Raw genomic sequence first — 24,864 nt, forward strand, 5'->3', positions numbered from 1 at the left:
CAGGAAAAAGAAACAAAAACAAGTTGACACTGTGTCTTTATGAAAAACTTTTCCTTGTACGCTTATATATGACACGGTCACATGCATACATTTCTGTTTAAAGGAGATAACAGATACCTGTGGTTAAAAGAAATGTTCCTGCAGCGCTTTTAGAATTGAAGCAGGTCAAGAAACTGATGATGGACTCTTGGCCTTTTTATTGTAAGCTCACGAAAGTTTATGCTCAAATAAATTTGTTAGTCTCTAAGGTGCCACAAGTACTCCTTTTCTTCTTACTATGGAGCAGGTATTTGGACTGATTTCTAGCAAACAGAACTGTCTTAGGGATCTCAATAGAACCAGCCTGTTGCTTGGTTAATTTCCAAAATGCAAAATTTAACTACTAAGTTAATCAGGCTGGTAGATGCTCTTGTGATTTCACACTTACTGGCTGTTTGGACCAACTTTTGCCCTGTGAAAGTGACTCTTGACTAATGCAAGGGAAGAGAGAATTTTTGTTTTTAAATTTTATGAAAAGAGAATCCAAATTTGTTTTCATGTCTTAGCTCTTGACTGTTTTTCATCCAGCTTTCTTGTCTGTACATTTTGACTAAAACGATGTAAATGCACAGTAGTATGTAAATACTTTGTAGTGGCTTTGGCCAGGTCAAGCATACTTTTTCATCTATGCTTCCATACAGTGGCAACCTTTTCTTTCTGTTATGGTCCTTGTTCCAGTCAGATGCCTTTGTCATCCCCAAGTTGCATCACTGAAATGTGCTGTTGATGGGGCTGGCTATACCTGAAGACAACCTAGAAGATTTTGCTGGTACAAAAGACAGCTCTGTACTTTCGTAACCATTCCATGCAGGGAGCAGGAGGTCTATGGATTGTGCTGGCATCCAGTTTGTTTCTGAGTGTAATTCAGGATGTTGATCTTGAACTATAAATCCTGCTATGGTTTGGGTATTGGGGTGCAGATCCTCAGCTGGTATAAGTGAATTTATACCAGCTGAGTGTCTGCACCGGGTACCTGAAACACTGCCCTTCTCTCTCCTTGTTTTATCTTGACATTTTGCAGCAGTTGTCATACTCAAAGTACCTGTCCGCAGATTTGTACTACACAGAGTGATAGGGCAGGACATTCTCAGTAGTGGACCTTCAGTTGTGGAACTTCTCTTTCACTAAGCAGCACCGCAGTGTGACACAGCCAGCTTAATTTTCAGGTCATGCTCAACTGTTTGTTCAAGCTTCTTCAGAGAAGTGTTGAGAAAGTATTCTTTAATTTGATCGATGGTACAAGTTTTCACAGAAGTCCACTACGAAAATTAATTAGAAAAATAGTAAGGAAAATACTACACTAGGAAAGTGCAGTAATGAATTTCATTATCCTAGAAAATCCTAGAATCCTATCCTTTAGGTGCAATGTACCATGCAAACACACTAAACAAATTGCAAGGATTCACTAAATCTTAACAGTTAGACCCTTTTTGAAATTAGAAAGGGACAGTGCAAGCAACATCCAGAGTGATTGACAGCTTTATAAAGTGTGAGTGCTTAGTCAGTCACATCGCTTGAAATGATTAGCATTCCTAACCCTCTAATTTAGAAGAGTGTGCCTTATCCATTGAGTAATGTAAGTAATAGCCTGAGATTGTACCACTGTCAAAATGGGTGCCAAAATGGGAGCTATGGGTTGTTCAGCATTTGTGAAAATGAGGCCACTTATTTAGGTGCCTGAATATGCATTTGTAAGCCCCTTACTGTAGGCATCCATTTTTTAAAAACTTGGCCTAAGCCCATCCTCATAAAAATAGCTTTATGAGGAAAGCTCCTACAGGCAACTTAGCACTAGGTACTGACAAAGTCCAGAGTACTCCTCAGAACAAAGTGGCTTCAGGGGCCCAGCATTCTTAATTTAGTTCATTTTCAGATGTATCATATTGGGTTACTTTGTTTAGTCCCACTTCTGTGCTGCAGTGGTTTAAAGTGAAATAAAAGCTACAGGAAGTCTGCTCTGGTGTGCACTGCATGCTGCTACTGCAGAGAGAAGCATTTTAGTAAATTTCTCTGTTCAGTTCACAGAACAGAAGAGGACACAGAGTGGTATTGGAGAGATGGAAAAGACAGTTACTTGTGGGCCTGCAGGTAGCAATCTGTTCCTCCCTGATCCTCCTCTATAGGTTGATCATCTTTTTAGAGAGAGAAAGTGAGACGCTGTGGTTGGGGGCAGAGATGGCACAGGGAACTACTTTGGTGGGGAATGAGGGAGGTTGGTGGAGAAGTGGGAAGAAAAAGGGGTATCTTCTTTCCTCTCTGCCTTCCTTCCCCTCTCAGAATGCAAATCTGGGACACTTCACAGTAAAGGTCAGGGTGGGAGAAAGCGTTTGTTCCTCTTTCCACTCCTTTACTTTTCTCTCATACTTTTACCCCTCTCCCTTCATCTTAGCTGTACCCCGCTTTGTCTCTTAATTGTTTCTGTCAGTACCTCCCCCGTCCCCCCACCAATCACCAATTGACTCCATTTGCCCCTACTTAACCCATCCTGTCCTCTTCTCACCTTAGAGCCTTCCCAAGCCCCTTCAATTCCCTCCAACCTAATCGCCATCTGCTCAAAAACATCCCCCAATTTATATACCTATACACTAAGATCAGATCCCCTCTTCTCCTGTCTACAGCTTAGAACTACCCACACAGCTCTGAAACTTTGCCTACCTATCCAGGTACAGAATGCCAACACAGTGTGAAAGGAGCAGAGAGGGAAAACACAGAATAGAGGACGAGGGAAAAGGAGAAACAACAGAATAGATTAATAAAGAGTAAATTAGACCTCCAATGCCCTGTGGATATGCAGTTCGTGTCAGGGAAATTATATCCGACTTTGTACACAAATGCTCACATTTACAATACAATATTCTGTTGGCTTCTAAAATGTTGAATGAATGAAAACAGCACATCAGAAGAGAGGATGTAAAATTTCAGAAGAGAAGTGAACTGGGTGGATTTGATTTAAATCAATTGATTTAAATCATAATTTAAATCACTAGTCAGGAAGACTCTATTTAATCATGGTTTTCTACATAAAAGTGCATTCTTGTTGTTTGTTATAACCATAATACATATTCTTCACAACTCAGAAATAGATGTAGGTTTCATTTTTAGAAGATACACACTATATATACATTTTTAAACAGATTTATTCTGAAAACTTTTCAGATTAGTTTTACAGCTATATCAGAAGATGAATGATTGTTTGGTTATTTCATTTACCAAAGATAATTGAAGCAGATATTTATGAAGTGAGTGGGAGGTGAACTATCTTCAATTCAACAGGTTAATCATTAATGTTTGGAGGATTTTCTTGCCATGCTGTATTAAGAGGAGAACATCACCAGACAGACAAATAAAACAGGTTTCAGAGTAACAGCCGTGTTAGTCTGTATTTGCAAAAAGAAAAGGAGTACTTGTGGCACCTTAGAGACTAACCAATTTATTTGAGCATAAGCTTATGCTCAAATAAATTGGTTAGTCTCTAAGGTGCCACAAGTACTCCTTTTCTTTTTGCAAATAAAACAATTTAACTAACTAAAACAACAACGTTAAGTAGTCTGGATTTTTTTATTCAACAGCAAACATGATATTTTAACAAAAAAAGCGTATGTCCCTCCCTTCTCACATTTATCTCCAGACTTCTTCTCCTTGTCCAGTTCTGTTCCACCCCCCCAAAATCTTCTATTCGTTGATCTTTTTGAAACTTTGTACTTTTAGAGAGAGGTAAGGGATTGACTCTGTGTACACAAATTTGCAGGGGGACAATAGAGTTGAGGTCTTATCTCTCTCCTCTATATATTTATTTAAAAACATTTTTGCTGTTAACAAGCATGTTACCTCTGGAGACACAAATCCACAGTTCGAGAACTGCAAGACTAAGTATCTCTGATGGCATCTTCTAGACAGAGCACTGAGTCCCATTTGGTAGATAGAAAGATTAACCTGTATAATCTATAGAGAAGCCCGTGGAACCCCATAAGACTGGGTCCCTAATTCATGACACTCATTTACAAAACTTTTCTTAAACATGACATGAATATATTGTTTCATACTATAGAATTTATAATCCCTATTCCATGATGAGATGTCTTTGAGCTATAATGTATCTTAATTAAAACTGTCCTTAGATGGGTTTTTTCCCCTCAAAGCATTTTATAAAAAAAAAAATCCAATTTAAATAAAAAAATCATTGATTTGTATTCACCCTGGAAGTGAAGGATTCTTCCATTTTTCTGCCCTAATGGAAGCTTGAAAGTGTTGGGGTGTCTTTCCCCAGTGTTGAGGAGGATGCAGGAGAATCCTGGTACACGGGGTCTTAACTCGAAATAGAGATTTTTCTCTAAAATATCAAAGTAAAGTGGATCTTAGTGTAATCCCATTTAAGGTTGAAATAATTGTTTATCATGTGATTATTTGTAGGAAATAATAAATTTGGAAAAAATATAGATCCCTTCTAATACAGGATTCTGCCTTTGCTCTCCCTTTCCATTGCAATGATAAATTTCAAACTGCTTCTAGCTGTTAGGTAATATGACAGTAGTGGTCTGGGCTGTGCTTTTGTCTGACTCTTCTCTCATTTGAATCTTTTCTTGCTGCCTGGGACTTGAGAATTTTCTCCATTGGCAGTTGCTTTGAATTCCATTTCTTAGGGGGATGTGAGAGGTAATCTCAAATTTCAACCAGCGTGCAAAGATAAATGAAGATAATCAGATTAATAAAATGACATTTTTCTAAAATGTGGATTAATGCCCAACCCTAACTAGGGATTGGGGGGAGTGAAGGAAACTATCATATCCCCATTTTCACAGAGTTCTATAGAGAGCCAAATCAGTCACCACTAATGCTTTGAGATTAGCAATGCCTGGATTTAATCTTGAGTAACTGTTGAGAAGGACTTCTCCAAAAGAAAAGCTGGATGAGCAAGCATTTTAGAGAGAGGTTTAAGAAAAAGCAGAAAGCCTACAAAGAGTGGAAGATGGGAGGGATTAGCAAGGTAGCTTTCCTTGCTAATCCCTATTGAGGTCAGAACTTGTAGGGATAAAGTGAGAGGCCAAAAGCCATGTAGAGTTGGACCTTGCAAAGGGAATTAAAACCAATGGTAAAAAGTTCTATAGCTATATAAATAAGAAGAAAACAAACAAAGAAGAAGTGGGACCACTAAACACTGAGGATGGAGAGGAGGTTAAGGATAATCTAGGCATGGCCCAATATCTAAACAAATACTTTGCCTCAGTGTTTAATGAGGAGTTTAGGGATAATGGTAGGATGACAAATGGGAAGGAGGATATGGAGGTAAATATTACCACATCCGAGGTAGAAACCAAACTCGAACATCTTAATGGGACTAAATCGGGGGGCCCAGATAATCTTCATCTGAGAATATTAAAGCCCATTGCAAGCCCATTAGCAAACATTTTTAATGAATCTATAAACTCAGGGGTTGTACCGTATGACTGGAGAATTGACAACATAGATCTTATTTTTAAGAAGGAGGGGCAGGGAAGCGATCTGGGTAACTACAGGCCTGTTAGTTTGACATCTGTAGTATGCAAGGTCTTGGAAAAAATTTTGAAGGAGAAAGTTAAGGACATTGAGGTCAATGGTAATTGGGACAAAATACAGTGGTTTTACAAAAGGAAGATTGTGTCAAACCAACCTGATCTCCTTCTTTCAGAAGGTAACAGTTTTTTTGTTTGTTTTTGTTTTGGTTTTTTTTAGACAAAGAAAACGCAGTGGATCTAATTTACCTTGATTTCAGTAAGCCATTTGATACAGTTCCACCTGGGGAATTATTAGCTAAATTGGAAAACATGGGGATCAATATGAAAATTGAAAGGTGGATAAGGAACTGGTTAAAGGGGAAACTACAACAGGTCATACTGAAAGCTGAACTGGAAGGAGGTTACTAGTGGAGTTCCTCAGGGATCGGTTTGGGGACCAATCTTCTTTAATCTTTTTATTACTGACCTTGGCACAAAGCTGGACTCTGCTAATAAAGTTTGAGGATGACACAAAACTGGGAGATATTGCCAATACAGAGAAGGACCGGGATATCATACAGGAAGATCTGGATGACCTTGTAAACTGGAGTAATAGTGATAGGATGAAATTTAATAGTGAAAAGTGCAAGGTCATGCATTTAGGGATTAATAACAAGAATTTCTGTTATATACTGGGGACGCGTTACGTGGAAGTAACAGAGAAGGAGAAGGACCTCGGAGTACTGGTCGATCACAGGATGACGGTGAGCCGTCAAAAAAGCAAATGTGGTCTTGGGATGTATCAGGCAAGGTATTTCCAGTAGAGATAAGGAGGTGTTAGTACTGTTATACAAGGCACTGGTGAGACCTCATCTGGAATATTGTGTGCAGTTCTGGTCTCCCATGTTTAAGAAGGATGAATTCAAACTGGAACAGATACAGAGAAGGGCTACTAGGATGATCTGAGGAATAGAAAACCTGTCTTCTGAAAGGTTTCAGAGTAACAGCCGTGTTAGTCTGTATTCGCAAAAAGAAAAGGAGTACTTGTGGCACCTTAGAGACTAACCAATTTATTTGAGCATGAGCTTTCGTGAGCTACAGCTCACTTCATTGGATGGATACCGTGGAAACTGCAGAAGACATTATATACACACAGAGACCATGAAACAATACCTCCTCCCACCCCACTGTCCTGCTGGTAATAGCTTATCTAAAGTGATCATCAAGTTGGGCCATTTAGACTCAAAGAGCTTGGCTTGTTTAGCCTAATCAAAAGAAGGCTGAGAGGAGATATGATTGCTCTCTCTAAATATATCAGAGGCATAAATACCACGGAGGGAGAAGAATTATTTAAGCTCAGTATCAATGTGGGCACAAGAACAAATGGATATAAATTGGCCATCAGGAAGTTTAGACTTGATAATAGATGAAGGTTTCTAACCATCAGAGGAATGAAGTTCTGGAACAGCCTTCCAAGGGAAGCAGTGGGGTCAAACGACATATCTGGCTTCAAGACTAAAGCTTGATAAGTTTATGGAAGGGATGATATGATGGGATAGCCTAATTTTGGCAATTAATTGATCTTCAACTATTAGCAGTAGACATGCCCAATGGCTTGTGATGAGATGTTAGATGGGGTGGGATCTGAGTTACTACAGAGAATTCTTTCCTGGGTGTCTGGCTGGTGAGTCTTGCCCACATGCTCAGGGTTTAGCTGATCGCCCTATTTGGGGTCGGGAAGGAATTTTCCTCCAGGGCGGATTAGCAGAGGCCTTGGGGGTTTTTCGCCTTCCTCTGCAGCGTGGGGCACTGGTCAGTTTCTGGAGAATTCTCTGCACCTTGAAGTCTTTAAACCATGATTTGAGGACTTCAATAGCTCAGACATAGGTTAGAGGTTTGTTACAGGAGTGGGTGGGTGAGATTTTGTGGCCTGCGTAGTTCAGGAGGTCAGATTAGACTATCATAATGGTCCCTTCTGAGCTTAAAGTCTATGATTCTATGATAAAACCTTGTAAAAGCTCTTGAATTTGTAGACCTAAAATATATATATTTTTTTCTTGGTGAAGCTGCTCATCTAGGGAATTTTGTAGAAAGGCAGGAATCCAAGTGAAGTAAAAGGCTCTTTAGGTAGTATCTGAGTTACAGAAATCGCCTAAAACCTGAGTTTGGAGGTAGGAAAATCAGTGTGGCTGAATGCTCTTTGTTCATTCAGCCCATTTGTTCACAGGTGTATGTCTAGCTACTGGCCCAATGGATGCTATTTTCTAAACTGGGAAACTAACTCCCTAACTAATCCAGGGAGGTGTATCACAGAGAAGAACAGTGCTAGAATAAAACAGTGCAGGAATAAAACAGCAACTATTTCCTGAAAGCCTCCTGCTTTCCCTCCCTATCTGTGTTTTAGGGTTTTCTTTAGATAGCAGCCTCAATATATACAGCTGCAGGAGAAACTCTTGGGTATAGGCCTGCAGATTCAAGGGTCTCTTATCTGCTCCTGTGGTTTTCAGCTCAGCCACGAGACCACATGGCGCCCAATCCCAGAGCTTTCAGCACTCCAAGGAATATGTAGCCCTCTGATGTTTTGAGGACTAGGAATAAGAAGCTGTGAGAGGAATAGGAGTAAAAGGAAACAAGAGCAGGGGAGAAATAAACAGAAAAGAAGGAAAGTTGAGAGTAAGGAAAACAAAGTGGACAAATAAAGGAGAGAAAGTTGCAGGTGTGCCATTTCATGGACAAAAAGAAAGGGGGGAGGTGCCAATTTACCACACTGCCAATGGGTGTGTGTGTGTGTGTGTGTGTGTGTGTGAGCCACTCCATTAAACTATTTAAAAATAAGGAACTACTCATATGAAACCATATTTACATAACATTAGGTTGTGACATAACATGGCACAGTCAAAGCAGAAATGCTACACTTGAGCAAGCAAAAAAACCCCAAACCCTTTCTTAAAGATGATTGTCAAAGAAAGAAACAAAATTGTGCGTTGTTTTTTTTGCTGAAGGCTAAAAAAGATTTGGGTTTGTGTGTGGGTTTTTTTTTTTTCCCCTTCCTCCTTTCCAAAAGCTCTTCCCCTCACTCTGTCTTGCCTTGTAAATATTAGGAATGTAAAATTTTGCCTTTTGAGGTTTTTGCTGGAGGTTTCTTTGGAGGTTCAGAGAAGTGGATTGGGAGCTTCCCGGGCCTTTAATTGACAGGGCAGATGTGTTTAAATTTTTAACTAAGAGATCTTTTCTCTCAGCAGTTTGTCAGAATTTGAGTTAAATAGATGTTAAAGGAAAGATTAACTAAAAATTCCATCTCTTCATAGTTCACTGCCATGGTATTTGTGATGTCATGATGCTACTATTTCTTCTGTTTTCCATAGAGTCTTCCAGGAACAATGGGGTAAACAAGACCTAAATTTCTACTTGTAATAAACAACTAGAATAAAAACAGTTTGGCAGGTGGGTGAGGGTGACTCTTTCGTAACTTCTTTATACATCTCAAAGAAGAAAAACAGAGAGATACAAACTTACTACTTTTCCTTTACAAGTCATCTTTAACTTCTTAGGGCTCAATCCTATACACTCTTACTCGTATGAACAATCCCACTGAAGCCAATGACAGTACTTGTTGAAGCTGGACTTCTTCCGGAGAATAAGGTTTTGTACAGTCATGCCCTTTTTTATGCACTCAATTGTGCCTATGTATTGCAGGTAGCAAGAGACTGTCTCTGAAGTTTTTAGCCTCATGATCATTAAATTAATCATATTTTAAGTACGTCATCTAGCCAGAGTGTGCATATAGGAAATTAACACATCCCCATTTTTAACACAGTTAAGACATACCAATCCATAGTAGTGTATTATACATTATCACAGTATTCTAGACTAGAGTATCAAATGAGATGTGGCTTCTTTATGCCACTCTGGTGGGGCAAAAAGGCCAGAATCTGAACACAAATTGCTAGCAGAAAATTCTCTTGGTGGCATGAAGCGGACCCAGCTGGCTCCTGTCCCATCTGCCCTCTACTCCATTGTAGAGGCATATCACAGATGCTAGGGAAGCATCAGGGGAGGGTAAGTAGTGGAGTTATGCCTAGTTTCCACTGCTATAGTGTCCTTAATGGTATAATTTAAAGCAGCTATGCAGCAGCTCTGACTCTCGGGGTGGGACCAGCACAGACAGGCCTTTAGAATTTGGGAGCTGTAACTAGTTTTCTGGCCCTTTTATCTCATGGGTCAAAGGGAACTTGCGTGCCAGAGATAATCTGTCAGTATTAACTTTCACTTTATTATGTTAAAAATAAATCACCAGCTGTACAACTAGTCACTCTCATACATCAGAAACTGAGACTGTTACCCTCTCTGCTGGTTGGTATTTGTAAGATAGCTTAATTCAGAGTGGTGTTTCTTGGTATAGCCTGTTGTTTTTTGGCCCAAGTTGCTGACTTAGGAAGTGATAACATTTTAGCTGCTTATCTATGACCAGCAGCCTTACAGAGGAATGCTAATGAATCTGTCATGAGGTAGTTTCCAAACACTGCCAGAAATAAATTTCTGTAACAAACTTGATTGGTCTCCATGTCAAACCAAGCTTTGTGCAACTGAGCAACTGTAGAAGTGAGCTTTGTGCAGTAAGCTTGACTTGCTAATCAGGCTGTGTTACTTCTGCTTCATATGTCACTGCTAACCATCATCAATCATAAAGACCCTGGAATTGGAAATTAACCTGCAGTTTTGCTCAATTGTGCAAGGCATAATAAAATACAGTTTCTCAGTATCTTACTTTAACCTGTGTGTTTTAAGAATTGTGATTATTAGTGACACATTTATCCTCTTTTATCTACTATCAAGATAAAACATTGATACTGCAAGATTTTTTTTATTGTAGCTAAAAATTAATGTAAATCTGTGTTCTTCTCTAAAGTGCATTGACTACATACTGTTTTAAAAATCCTTGTGCTTGATAGACTTTGCTCCTATGTTTGTCTTTTTATTTTTGTTTTTCAGTTTTCTCTCCTCACAGCACCTCAGACCTAAAATTAGATATCCCTGTTTTTTGTGAACTGAAAGTATTTTCTTTTTTTATTCTTTCCTGTTCAAACCACTAACTAATTTAGACAATGCATATATAAGAAAATAGAGATTTTTAGCTAGAATCTAATTGAGGGGTATATCTCCATTGATATAATGTCACATTGATAGACTGTTACCATTGGTAGAATGGTATTTTTGTTTAATTTTGATTTTCCTTGTTCATACGCCCCTGGCATGCCATTAGGGTGGTTTCCAAGTTATTGTAAAGAACACAAGCGGTTCACTGGGTGCATGGAAGTGGTATTCCATCTGTTTGGTACTTGCATACTTCTAGAAATGGCTGGTTTGAGACAGGAGTTTTAATTTTGGGGTTCTAGTATTCAATTTAGCATACAGTTTTTTAGCCTCATGTGATTTCAGTTGTCAGAGTAGTCATTCAAATGTGATGAAAGATGCCTGTGGATCCTAGGTGACGTCATTGCCTCATTCCTATGTAGATTAGACCTTTCCTCCCTATAAAGTCTGGGCTTTTGCATAAGTGGGGCAAAAATATTTTACATTGAAAGCTATCTGTTTGCACAACTTTAGGTAACTTAAAAAAATTGGGATTAGGGAGAAACTTCTTATATGGACATAATTGGCCACTTTGGGGTTTCTTACACTCTCTAACTCATCTGGTACTAGGCATGGTCAAAGAGAAGATAACAGATTAATTGGCTACCAATCTGATGCAGTACGTCCTCTCCCATTAATAGTTTTTGTTTTTTAATTTTTTGGTAAAAAGCCAAATCTGTTGTAAGATTTCTGTACAAAGAGAGGTTGGGTCTGGTGTAGATATTAGCTTTCCTAAAGCCTGTTGCTAAATAATATCTTCTGATACTTCCCTGTTGGGAAGAGGGTTGAAAAACAGTTGAGAAACCTTATGGGCAGCTTTTCTGACTCATTCCCTTTCAAGAGTCAGACTTTAACCGGAACTCTGTGTGCTTCATAAATCTATATGACCCCTTCAAAGCTTGTTGCTTTCACCAATAGAAGTTGGTCCAGTAAAAGATATTACCTCAACCACCTTCAGGTATATTGAGATCTGGCTAGTTATGAAGTTTCATCCAGTAGCTAGCAGTTGTTGACTTTTTCGTTTTTAAACTGGGAAGATTTGTGTGGTAACTGAGTTTGTTTTAATAGCCTGTTTTTGAAATAAAAAATGCTTTTTTGATTGAAGACTTTTAAAGCACTGTCTTTGATTTTTGCAGCTTTCAAGGTGAAGTGTCAGAAAAACAACATCTGAAACTTGCTGGGACAAAGAACGCTCATTTGTTATCTATCACTATTTGGTAAGTTTATAGATTTTTATCTAGACAAGTTTTGCTGCTGGTTTGCACAGCTATGATTGATTAGTCTGTTCAAGAAATAAGAGGCAAACTAAGGTCACCCTCCTAAGACATTGGGCAGGATCCAGTAGTGGTTTTTTTTTTTTCCTGTTTGTTTGGTTTCTTTTTTTGCAACTGTGGAACTTACCACAGAATTGTGCTCCAGAATCTTCCACTTTAAAAAAAGTTTTCTAGCCCTTTTGGCTGTGAAAAAAATCTTCCAAATGTGAACCAGTATAGTTTTCCTGAGTCTGTATTAACAGAGAAATCTAAAGATGGCAACATAAATGTCAGTAGTGCTAACCACTTCACTGCTGAACAGTTTTGCAGAATCATTCAGCGAATTTTAGATGCAGTGGTAGACATCAGGGAGAGGGCAGTAGGACAGTTACTGGTAAGGGTTGCTGGGAGGGGAAACTGGAAATTCAAGCCCCTCTCAAAAATAATTTCAAGCCATCTCTGGACTCATGTAGAAGAGGGTAAAAAAGATTTATTCTCTACCCAGTGTCAGTTGTCTCACCTGCCTCTTAGGCCATGTCTACACTACCACTTATGTCGGCAAAACTTATGTCGCTCATCTGTGCAGGGGAAAAAACCCACCCCCCTGAGTGACATAAGTTTTGCCAGCATAAGGGGTGGTATGCACAGCGCTATGTTGATGGGAGAGGTTCTCATCGGTACAGCTGTGCCATTGTAAGCTTGCTAGTGCAGACATGGCATTAGATAAAACCCAAACCATCTCCTGGAGTGCTTAATGTGCCCACCTTGCCACTTTTTTTTTTAATCAAAACCTTCAGTTTCCTACCTGCAACTTCTACAGTACACTTACAGGTTGTTAGAACAAAAATATGTATCACACTGGACATTTTGTGGGTAGTACAAAATCTATTAATATCAAAATAATGAAATTCAGGTGCAGGGAAGGAAGGGAAAGAATATTAAATACTGGGGTCTCTGTCCCTTTTTCTTTCTCTCTTACTTTCCTTTGCTCTCAACACTAAGCAGATATCTTTTAAATATGAGAGTATAAACTTTACTAGGCGTCTTGCTCTTTCAGCTAGGACATGCAGATGGAGAAGGTAACAGGAAGAAACATAAACACCTTACTTTGTCAGAAATATAGTTACAGTAGAAAGGATAGCCCCATACTTTGAAAACTTTATATCCTTTTGATTGTCAGAACTGGTGAGCCCCAGAATGAAGTTTTATTTTTAAGAACAAGGATTAGTTTTACTAGCAACCAGCTGTCTAGGAATAGGGATTTGAACTTGAGAGTCAAGTTTTCTTGAACAGTCAGGACCTAAACTATATTGGAGAATTTTCATCTGATTTGGGGGAAATGTTATTAACGCACAGTAAACTACTGGAGATTTGCTAGCTGTAGTTAAACTAGACTGGAACTTTTACTCCATTCAGTTACTAATCAGGGAAGATTAACTCAGGTCCTGTGTGAAAGGTGGTCTTGAGAATGGATTTCTTTGAACGGTTTGTGCTAATCTCATTCTGTACTGAATTGCCCTGGAATGTGGCATGATGTGTGGATTGACATCAGTGAAATCCAACAAAGCTGCCTGTTGAGAGAAGACTAAAGTTCACAGAAACAAGGTTTCATTTTCAGAGTATTGCTGATAATTTTTACAGCCAAATCTTTTTCAGCTATTTATTTTACAGTTCAGGATCCTACTTCTAGTGTCTAAGAAATATGTTGCTTGTTTCCAGGCATATGACACTTTATTGAAAACCTGCTCACTGTTTAATTCATCTGATCTTTAGCAGTGAGAACTGCTAAATCAATTCTGATCATAGTGATTTAACACAGTTTTCTGTAACCCAGATCTGTAAACTAGTAGTGTTCAGATTTTTCAGCCAGAGGGTCAATCATATTAATTCAGAAAGGTCAAGGGGCCACAGTCAATACTTTTGGACAGATTCTCTGGCCCACTTTTCTCCATTTGCATCCCTCAGATGGTACAAAGGAAGCTGAACCCACCCCACCATTCCCCACAAGTTTTCTGCTGGTGATTCACCTAATGTGATGGCATTCCCAGAGGGTGTAGTGCCTGCATATTTGTTTCCCTCCTTGTCTCTTGGGGACTGTCGTAGAGCAGGTGTGCCCAATCCCCTTTTGGGATGGGGTAAGAGTTGTTGTAGCCCCACAGCTAAGTCTGCGTGATCACTCTGGGTCTCGGGGTAGTGTGGCCTAATGGCCAAAGTGAATATGGTTGCCCTCTTCTTCCAGGCAATGTGACCCAATGGCCAAAGTCTAGATGGTTGTCCTCAGGTGCGGGTTGCGTGGCCAAATGGCCAGAGTCTATATATAAGACTACAGTTTAGTCATGGGTATTTTTAGTAAAAGTCATGGACAAGTCATGGGCAATAAACAAAAATTCACAACCCATGAGCTATCCATGATTTATACTAGAAATACTTGTGATTAAATCTTGGGGGAGGTGTGGGGGGCTGCTGCTGGGTGCGGGGCATCCAGGGAGCTGCTGCTGGGGGCGGGACAGCCAGGAGGGACCCCTGCTTGGGGGAACCCGGGGACAGTGACACCAGCTGCTGGGGACCGTGGACAGCAGCTGCTCCAGCCAGGGACTGCGGCTGCTCTGGCTGTCCGGGGACCGCTGCCAAGGCCAGCGAAACGCGGCTGCTTCAGCTGGCGGGAGTCAATACAGCCAGCCTCCCTATCGGGATAGAGTGACCTTCTGTCTGGAGTCAATATCTCTTTGTGGCCTAGCAGCCAAAGTCGATATGGCTGCCCTCTTCAGCAGGGCTGAGTGGCCTAGGGGGGTGGTGGTAGCCAGGGTAGGGGGATCTGGGCTCTCCCTGCTCCACCAGGTACCAGCTCAGGGCCCTGGCAGGGGGGAATATAACCAAAGCACGCTGATGCCACCCAGCACAATGAGTAGTCCCCCTGAGCTACTTCCTACCCTGTCCCTGGTACAGTGGTCCAGATGTTGTCAGGGTCTGTGGGCTCCATCAGCTTGTGCAGCTCTCAGCAACTCCGACACTCTTTGGGTGTCCGCCTGGGTTTTGGCACCTCGGCATCTGTCGCCGGGGCCTCTGCAGTTTTCAGGCTGGAGCTTGCAAGGTGTATCCTCCCTTCTCAGCAGTCCACCCAGAATGAGCTGGGCTGCTCCCTTTTATACCTGGTCTCCAGCTGGAGCATGCCCAGCAGGGCTGAGGGGGCATGGCCTCCTTGTCCCAAAGGGAGGAGTTAACCCCTGCAGTACCAGTGCGGGGCAGGCATGTTCCGTCACAGGGACCATAGCCAGCTGTTCTAAATTAGAACAGACCCCAGGCTGCTCTGACTTGTGCCAGAACTGACACACAAAATCAAGGTGTTGTTTCTCAGCATCTCTTTTTCTCTTTCCATGTGCTGCCCTGCTTTACTGTAGTTTGTGTTGGGAAGGTGGAGCGATCCTTTGCTAGTAGCTCCCATAGGATCAGTGAGAACTATCCTGCTCTCTCTGGGGCACTCACAGATTGGCAAGAATCAGGCAATGGAACCACCTGCACTCTCCTGCAGTGCAGCTCATGGCCTTCAGGGAAGCTGATGAGGTGCTGCAACAGGGAAGGAACAGTAGTTGTGAGTGCTTTCAGCTCCCGTGCACTAGAGCTGCTGCTGGGGTTATGTGCGAGAGGCAGTTAAGGAAGTGGTGCCACCATCCTCCTCTCCATAGAGGCTGATTTAAACACTGTAGTTCAAAAATCACAGGACACAGCTCAGGGAGCACATTTTCAAGTTGCTTTCAAATACATATTTTCTTCTGAACTTCTTCTGGGTAACGATTTAGTCACAAGGGCCACATGTAGGACACCACTACTGTAGACTACATGATGACCCAGGCTCAGCAGCCCTCTAGGTGTACAATTTTGAAAGACCATCTTAGATTAGCCAAGAGGCTCAGCATCTCTTCTACTTAACACAACTGTTAAAGGAAATCTCAAAACAAAAATAAATTCCTTAGCCAGAGACAATTCTTTAAGGGAATAAAACAAGCACACTGTTTTTGAAGTAAATATATAAGATCAGGACAGCTACAGACATGTTAACCATTCATTAATACATTAACAAATCTACTCTTACAGCCCCTGTGTGAGGAAAGTCAATATTAACTCTGTTTAGGATTTTCAACAGTGCTGAGCATGGGCCAAGCACTACTTCCATTGAAATGTTTGGGAGTGTCACTATTGGCTTCAATGGTAGAGTTAGACCAGTGCTGAGGGCTTTTGAAAGTCCCACTCTGAGTGTTGAAGTGCCCACTCGAGAGGCCTTGCAGTGTAATGGGCTAGGCATGGGTCTGTAGATATACACTCTTTGGGGCAGGGACCATCTTTGTGGTCTGTGTTTGGACAGCACCTACGACAATGGGGGCTGGAGTGGCCTTTGGGTAAGTCAGTTAACATCTATGAGCCTCCTTTCTCTCATATGTAAAATAGAGGTAATGCTGTTTACCTATTCCATAGGGTTGTTGTGAAGTATAACTAAACTATACTTATGTTCTACATAAATGCAAGTGTTAAGGCCAGTTAATGGCATGGGGGGTGGAGGGGGATACACAGCTTGGCTGTTGGCCTCTAAAAGAAGCATTCTTTCTCAAAATGGGGGTCACAGCTCTGAGGAGGTTTGTAAACAGGTATCAGGCGGCCACAACCACCCTGTGATTTTCAGACTACTAAATGGAAGAGTGGTCGCAGGTACAGGGTTGAGGGGAGAAGGAGAAGTTGATATAGAGAAGATTGAAAATGGAGCTGGGGATGAGGGGGTTGGGGTGTGGGCTGGGGGTTCAGGCTCTGGGGTGGAGCTGGGGATGAGGAATTTGGGGTGCAGGAGGGGGTTCTGGGTTTGGGGGACTCAGGGCTGTGGCACAGAGTTGGGGTACAGGAGGGGGTCAGGGCTCTGGGCTGGGGTTGGGGTGCTGGAGGAGGTCAGGGCTCTGGGCTGGGGGTGCAGGCTGTGGGGTGGGGCCGGGGATGACGGGGTTGGGGTATGCGGGGGCTCAGGGCTGGGGCAGGGGATTGGGGTGCAGGTTTACCCTGGGTGCTCCCGGTCAGCGGTGCCGCGGAGATGCTAAGACAGGCTGCAGCAAGTCTGGTTCCAAGGTGAAGGCGTGCCAGTGGCTCTGTCCTGCAGGCACCGTGCCCCCCCCCCCCCCAGCTCCCATTGATCGGGGTGGTTTGGGGGCCACTGTTCTAAGGCCATGTCTACACTTACAGGCTTACAGCGGTATAGCTGTACCAATGCAGCTGTACTGCTGTAAGAGCGCTCCTTTAGCTGCATTATGCTGACGGGAGAGAGAGGTCTTCCATCAACCTAATAAAACAAGCTCAGTGAGTGGCAGTAGATATGTCCACGGAAGAGCATCTTCCACTGACATAGCGCTGTGGACATGAGCACTTATGCCGGCAAAACTTACGTTGCTCGGGGGTGTGTTTTTTCACACCCCCGAGCAACAAAAGTTTTTCTGACATAAGTGCCAGTGCAGACATGGCCTAAGTACCTTTCCCAAACCTGAGGAAGAGCTCTGTGTAGCTCAAAAGCTTGTGTCTCTCACTGACAGAAGTTGATCCAATAAAAGACATTACCTCACCCACAGGGAAGTTGTTTTGTAGCCTATAGCAATTGCTAAGTTCAACCAGTATAATTGCTACAGTCAGGCTGTGAGGGAATTTGCTTTTAGTGATAGCTGAAGTAATTTCAGACTAATAGCTCACTCTGGATTTTAGGACCATAATAGTTAGCGATGAAAAAGAGTTATTAGATTACATTTTTCTTCATATAAATCATTTAATTTGGTAGGTTTTTAAAAATAAATTTTGTGACAGGGTCAGGCCAGATGGCTACAGGAGAGTAATCCTGTTGGGATCCGGGAAGTGGGTGGGCAAAGCCCGCACACTGCTAAAGGATCTCCCCCCCCAGCCTAAGAGGGGGATCCACAGGACCTGGACACCAAATAAATCTGGGGGACAACTAATGAAATAACAGGGACAGGAGTGTGGTCAAAGGGTCAAACGAAGGGAACTGGACAGGGACACCGAGCAGAGAACCCTGGACAGCGCCCACTGTTCCTCAAAGGCTTCAAGAGAGTCAGTGGACACCGCCCAGAGGAACTCTGCTCACATAAGTGAATGGACGGAGGATCAGATATAGGCCCCACAGTCACAGGAGACTCCACTGGCCAACCTGCTCACCCTGGTTTTATAGATGGCCATTTTTGCCAGGGCCAGGAGGAGGTTGACCAGGAGGTTCTGTGACTTTGTGGGACCGCGATAAGGAGTGCATAAATAAAAAGGTGAGGGGAAAAGTGCAACCAAAAACATAATAAAATATTTGTGAGGAGCTGGAATGGGGCTGCAGCCTAGCACACTCCAAGTGTATGTCCTCCAGGGTTTCCCTCACGCCGCAAAAGGGGCAGGTGTCTGGGGTAGGGGTGAACCACACCAAGTACACGACCATTCTCAAGGCTCCATGAAGGAGTTGCCAACTGATATCACTGGCAGGCCTCAGAATATAGGCTGGCCCACCGGGGCTCCTCACCCTCCAGAGGTAGCAGGAAATCCCACCATTTTGTATTGGGGTGGGACGCGAGGATGAGGACGTGAAGGGTGTGGAGCACGAGCATGTATAGATGTTTTCTTGGCGCAGTCTGGAAGCAGACCGGCTGCAGCTCGTGCAGCTGGCTCACGGTGAAGGGCGGGGTCAGTTGGGTCCACGGGGCAGGGGGCCTGATGAAAAGGTCTGGTGGGCCTGGGGTGGAGGGTGGGCGGGGCGTGCCCTTGAGCAGGACCTGGTCGAGGTAAGCTTGAGCAGTGGGCGGCAAAGTGGCCTTCGCCTCCTTAAGTATGCGCTGGGGGGTGCGAGGTCTGGAGAGCCCCATGCGCCGGGCGAGCGTAAGGGGATCCAGCCAGTCTCCCCGGTCGTAGTCCCAGGAGGTCTCGGACTCTCATGACTTCTGCCAGGATCAAGCTCTGGCGCACCGAGCGGGACTCTGCCACCTGCACACGGAGCTGGGGGTTGTGCAGCAGGGGCTCTGCGAGGAGATCTACCTCCTCGGTGGCCGCCACGGACCTGGTCGTTAAAAACAGTTTCCAAGTCCGGAGGAGGTCCTGGTAGAAGACCGGCAGCCCTGAGAGGTCTCGCGGAAAACCTCCCGGACAGAGATAAAAGAGCTGCCGGTCGTATCGGAGCCCTCAGATGCGGCGCAGGATGGCGTGCACCAGTGTGCTCCACGCCGAACTGCCTGCACCAGGAGCCTCTGTAGGGCTTGGAGGCGGAAGACACGGACCTGAGTGTGTAGACACTTCAGGCCCTGTCCTCCTTCCTTTAGGGGTAGACTAAGAACCCCTACAGGGGCCCAGTGCGTTCCTGACCAAAAGAACCCCAGAATTGATGACCGGAGGTTGGTCAGGAAACCTGGGGCCGGGGCCAGGGTGTTGAGCCGGTATCAGAGCGTGGACAGGACTAGTTGATTAAGCACCAGCGCTCTCCCTCGGAGGGAGAGACATCGGAGTAGTCCCGTCCATTTCCAGAGCCGCTCTATCACCCCGCCCTCTAAATTTTCCCAGTTTTCCGGCGGAGAGGGATGCATGGCAGAAAGGTAAACGCCGAGGTAGAGCAGCGGACCCGCGCTCCACCGAATGGTCTGAAGCGCAGGTGGGAGGGAGCTCACCTGCCGCCAGTCTTCTACCGCCAAGCCAGAGCTCTTGACCCAGTTGACCCAGGCAAAGGAGGCTGCCGAATAGATGGCCTGGCAAGCCTCCACCCGCCCCAAGTCGCCGGGGTCCTGGATCATGAGGAGCACGTCGTCGGCGTACGCCAACAGGACCAGCTGCAGCTCCGGCTCCCGCAGCACCAACCCTGTCAACCTCCTGTGGAGGAGACAGAGGAAGGGTTTGATTGCCAGAGCGTACAGTTGGCCTGAGAGGGGGCACCCGTGCCGTATTCCTCGCCCGAAGCTGACCGGTTTAGTTAGGGTCCAGTTGAGCTTAACTAGACACTCTGCGGAAGTGTACAGCACCTGGAGAAAACCCACAAACTGGGGTCCGAAGCCAAACGCCTGCAGAGTGCTCAGGAGGTACCCGTGGTCCACCCTATCGAATGTCTTCTCCTAATCTAGGGACAGGAGGGCGAATGAAACACCATCTCTACGCCCGAGTTCCAAAAGGTCCGGAACCATAAATAGGTTATCAAAGATACTGCGGTCTGGGACGGTGTAGGTCTGGTGTGGGTGGATCGTGTCCGCCAGCACAGACCCTAGCCGCAGCGAGATTGCTTTCGCTATGATTTTGTAGTCCCTGCTGAGGAGCGAGATGGGACGCCAATTTCGTAAATCGCAGAGGTCCCCCTTCTTCGGCAATAAGGCAAGCACGGCTCGCCTGCACGAAAGAGGGAGGACCCCGCTCTGCAGAGACTCTGCCCAGACGGTGACTAGCTCTGGGCCAAGGACGTCCCAAAACACGCGGTAGAACTCCACAGTCAGCCCGTCCATGCCTGGAGCCTTATTAGTGGGCATACGATGGAGGGCTTCCGAGAACTTGGTCAGAGTGAGAGGCATTTCTAGCAGGTCTCGGTCGCTCGCGCTGACCGTAGGGAGCTCCTCCCAAAGCACTCTGCAAGCGCTAGGGTCGGTTGGATTTGGGGAGAAAAGACTTGCGTAGAAGGTTCAGGCCTTCCCGCACATCTCCGCTGGTTCCGTGAGGGGGGTGCTGTCTTCTGCCAGGAGGCAGGTGATGTGTTTCTTGGCCCCCCTCGTTTTCTCCAGGGCATAGAAGAAGCGGGAGCCGCGATCCATCTCCCGAAGGAGGCGGATGCGGGATCGAACAAAGGCGCCCCGGGCCCGATGGTCCTCGAGGGCCTGGAGCTCCTCCCGCTTCTCCCAGCACACTCAGCAGAGGAGCGGGTCTTCAAGTCCGGCGGCCAAACGCCTCTCCAGCTCTAAGACCTCCTATTCCAACTGCTCTATCGCCGCATTTCTCCGTCGGCTGGTGCCCCGGGTGTAGTCGTGGCAGAAAAGCTGGGTCCGCACCTTCCCTAGGTCCCACCATCACCGCGCCGAGGGAAAGGCACACCGCTGCCCTCGCCAGGCCAGCCAGAATTCCCGGAAGGATGTCACGAAGCCTTCATCCTCCAACAGGCTGTTGTTAAAATGCCAATGGGCCGGCCCCGGCCTCTCCCCACAGAGAGAGGCTGTCACGGTGGCTAGGTGATGATCAGAAAATGGGGCCAGCTGAATGCTGGAGGAGTGGGTTCATGAGAGATGGAACCGTGATAAATAAATGCCGTCCAACCGGGAGTGGCTCGACTGATGGGCTTCCACTCGGACAAAGGTGAACGTGGAAGTGTCATCTGGGTGGTGGTCACGCCAGATGTGCACTAGGGAGTGATGTTTAACTATCTCCCGGAGGGTGTCCGCGGCGGCCGGGCTCTGCTCGGTCCCCAAGCGGTCTCGCTCTTTGAGGGTGGTATTAAAATCCCCTCCCAGGACCAGGCACTTGTGAGAATCTAAGGTGCCGAGGAAGGCGGACGCCTGCTGATAAAATTGCAGCCACTCCGGGCCCGATGTTGGGGCATAGACGTTAATGAGGTTAACCACGAGCCCCTCTATACGGACCTGGAGATGCAGCAGGCGACCCGGCACGGCCTCGACGACCGCCTAGCACCTCAGGCCATAGGTCGGGGGAGAACAGGGTCGCCACTCCAGTCTGTCGAACCGTGGCATGGCTAAAGTAGACCCTGTCCCCCGACTTCAGCCACCAACTGTCTTCGGCGGTTCGCTCCGTATGGGTCTCCTGCAGGAAAATCACAGAGTACCCTCCCTCCCGAAGGAAGGAGAGCACCTGGGACCTGCGGAGAGCCATCCTACAACCCCAGGTGTTCAACGTTGCGATGGTGAGAGGTGTCATGGGGGGGATCCTCACTGGCAGGGACGCTCGCATCCCCCAGCGAGCCGCGCAACAGTCCTTGACCCATCCCATAGGTGAGTAATTGGTCACGGAAGATGTGGACCTGCCAGTAGGCCTGGCATCCTGCTTCCCCGTCCCTTTACCTTCCCCCATGAGGGCCCTTGTGGCCAGAGGATTTGAAAAAAATCCCCCCATCGCTGGAGAGCAAGCTGTACCTTGTTGCGGGAGCCATGGCCATCCTCTAAAAACTTCCGCAGCTCTCCTCGCAGCTCATGGGGGAGTGGGCTTACGGTTTCCCAGTTGTTCCCCGGCGGGGCCCTTGGTGCAGCCCCGTGGTCCACTAAAACGGACAAGCAGGGTGCAGACCCCCGACGGGGTGCCTGAGGGGCTGGAGCTTCTAGGCCTGCCTCAAGCTCTGGGGCGATAGGGGGCGGTGGAGGGAAAATAGCAGCTCCTAATGGGTCGGGGCAGGAGAACACAAAGGCCGCTCCCTGGGGGTCATCAGTTGGGAAAGGGAAGGAGACAGCCCCGGGGGCAGCAATGACATTGCAGGAGGTAAATTGGATAGGGGTAGGAGCAGGGGTAGGGGCAGAGGAGAGGTTCTGAGTTTCAGGAGGCAAGCAGCTGGATGGTGGCGCCTCCCGATCAGGCTCAAGGGTTAAGGGGGTGCGGAGGGGGCTCTCAATAATACCGGGCGCGCGCTCTATGATGGATTTAGCGGCCACAGCATCAGGAGGTGGATTATTTTCTGTTGGGCCCCTGCCCGGGAAGGAAATCAATTGCTCCGCACCAACGGGGGGTGCCCCTGGCGACTCGTGTCCTGGCTGCGTGGCACCAGCTGTCACCTGAGCAGGCACGGTGGTCGTCAGTGGGGTGCCATCAGTGGCTGGGTCCATGGAGGAGTCCAGGGGCTCCTCGGAGGTGGGAGCAGAAGCAGCCGTTAGGGGGAGGGAGCGTGGGGAAAAGAGGGGTGGAGTGAGGTCGCCCAAATCGAGGTTTGCTGGCAAAAGGTCGTCCTCCCCCTGGGTGACCGGGCTCAGATCTAGGGCCTCCATCTCCTTGAACATGGAGGAGAGGACAGTTTCCGTCACCCCGGGGTTCTCCCCGCTGGCACCTGACACAACGGTTGCCTCGGGGTTCACGGGGGCTTCGGGTAGTGTCAGGACAGAAGGGGCTTCCTGAGGGTCTTGGAGGGGGGGGTCTCGTGGATGCATTCGTGGGAAAGCGGAAGGTTTGGCATTGGTACCCCCCCTTCCTGGTCTTCCGGGGGGCCTCCGCCTTGGGTAGATGAGGTGGAGCTCGAGCCTTCCGCTTGCCTTGGTTCCCCTGGACTAGGGCCCAGCCCTCCATGGCATCATCTGGGGGCTGGTTAGCAGGGGTCATGTCAGAGGCTAAAGGCGATGGCTCAGGGACTTGGGGGGGGGGGGGGGGGATGGTGGGGCGGCATAAGGGAGGGAGGATTCTCCCTGCGGCAGGCTGTCTCCCGTGCCTGGTGGTATCTCTGCCACACTCTCCTCCATAGGCCCTGCCAGATTGTTAGCAGCGAGGCCGGAGCTCGTCTGGGCGTTGTGGGGGAAGTGCCCCTTGGGCCTGAGTGGGAGAAGGGGTGGTCCGAAGGGGGGGGGGGGGGGTTTCGGGTATTGGGTAGCCAGGGGCGTCGGCAATGACAGGGCCGATGTCCTGCCGGGTCTCGGGGATCCCAGATGCCCCTCCTTGCCGGGTTAAGGGGTAGTCCCTCTGGACATGCCCTGATGCCCGGCAGAGGTAGCACCGGGCTTACCAGGTGTATTTCTCCACGGGGGAATGGGCCCCCTAGTGGGGGACTAGGAAGGGCCCCTTAAGCACCTGTCCGTTATGCACCACCGATGGCAGTAGAAGCTGCACTTGCCGGCGGAAGGAAAAGATGTGACGGAGGGTGGGGTCTTTGCAGCCCAACGGGAGAGGGCTGATGACAGAAACAGGTTTCCCCAGGATGGAAAGGGCAGGTAACAGGGCAGCAATGGGGAGAAAAGGAGGGACAGAGGTCAGGACCAGGCGGACGCCCATGTCCTCTAGTGGCTCTAGGGGGACAAACACCCCCCCTCACCGCCTTGCCCCTCTCCACCGCCTCCTGGGCCGCAGCCTCCGATGCTAAGAAGAAGACTACCTTCCCATACATTTTGGAGGCTGCCACAATGGCCGAGGGCCCCACCACCCTTGCCAACACCCACACGTAGGTCTCCATGTGGGGGAGGCGGGCATCAGGAGGCATCGGACACCATGCTTCCTTGTCAGGGTGGGGAAGGGGTCCCAGCTGCTGTTGATGGTGGTGGAGGTGGTGGGCAGGAGAGATGACGAGGCGGCAGGCGGGGGGGCTGCTGCCACCCGGGCACGCGTCCTGGGGGGTGATGGAGGGACACCTGCAGAGTTGGTGAAGGGGGCAGCGGGGAAGGATGCCGTGGTCTGTGGTGGGGCCGCAGCAGTGGGGGGGCCGCAGCAGTGGGGGTGGCCCCTGCTACGGAGGGCCTGGTGGTTTTAGCAGGGCCCTTCCCCTTCTTGCCCTGGCGTTTCCCGCCGGCTCAGGGGGCTCCCCTAGAGTCTGGGGAGGTGGTGGGCATGGCAGTGGCAGAGGTCACCCTGGTGCCCTCCATTGCTGATGCCCCAGCAGGAGCGGTGGCAGGTGGTTAACAGGAGTTGGGGTCAGGTAAAAAGGGACAGGCTGTGGGATGGGCAGTTCGGAGGGGGGAGGGGGGCACATGAACCACTATACGCTTGTCCAGAGCGTCCTGTTTGGTTGGCTGGTGCTTCTGGCCCACATGGTGGAATCAGGGCGAGCAGCTAAGTCCAGAGGCAGCTGTTAAACAGCCAGCAATGACAGTGGAGGAGGCAGTTGTGAAGATGGTAGTGTGGGGGTTGGGAGGACACAGATGGATCGGGGGGCAGCTCTGTACCACACCCCCTCTGTCCCTACAAAGTCAAGGCCTCCCCCTACACAAGAGTACAGTTTGAAAGTTACTCAGTCTTGGGCCCCCTCCACGGCGATTTGTAAGTTCCCTGGGTGGTGTTCCTCTGGTAGACAGCTG

At 47.0% G+C, this 24,864-nt stretch overlaps 1 protein-coding gene across 13 annotated transcripts in view; it reads left to right on the plus strand.

Annotated features, from left to right (window-relative positions):
* MTMR3 (myotubularin related protein 3) overlaps positions 1–24,864 on the plus strand; it is a 241,690-nt gene that overhangs the window by 71,345 nt on the left and 145,481 nt on the right. For 12 of the 13 annotated variants that reach the window (XR_012155157.1, XM_073313592.1, XM_073313591.1 and 9 more), the window contains one exon: positions 11,780–11,860. The gene's annotated coding sequence lies outside the window, so the exon portion shown is untranslated. Of the gene's footprint in view, positions 1–8,931; positions 8,955–11,779; positions 11,861–24,864 lie in introns of those variants that run through there. The other variant, XM_073313594.1, reaches the window with a different exon arrangement.

Source organism: Lepidochelys kempii, chromosome 15 (genome assembly GCF_965140265.1).
Source record: "Lepidochelys kempii isolate rLepKem1 chromosome 15, rLepKem1.hap2, whole genome shotgun sequence".
Lineage (NCBI taxonomy): Eukaryota > Metazoa > Chordata > Testudines > Cheloniidae > Lepidochelys > Lepidochelys kempii.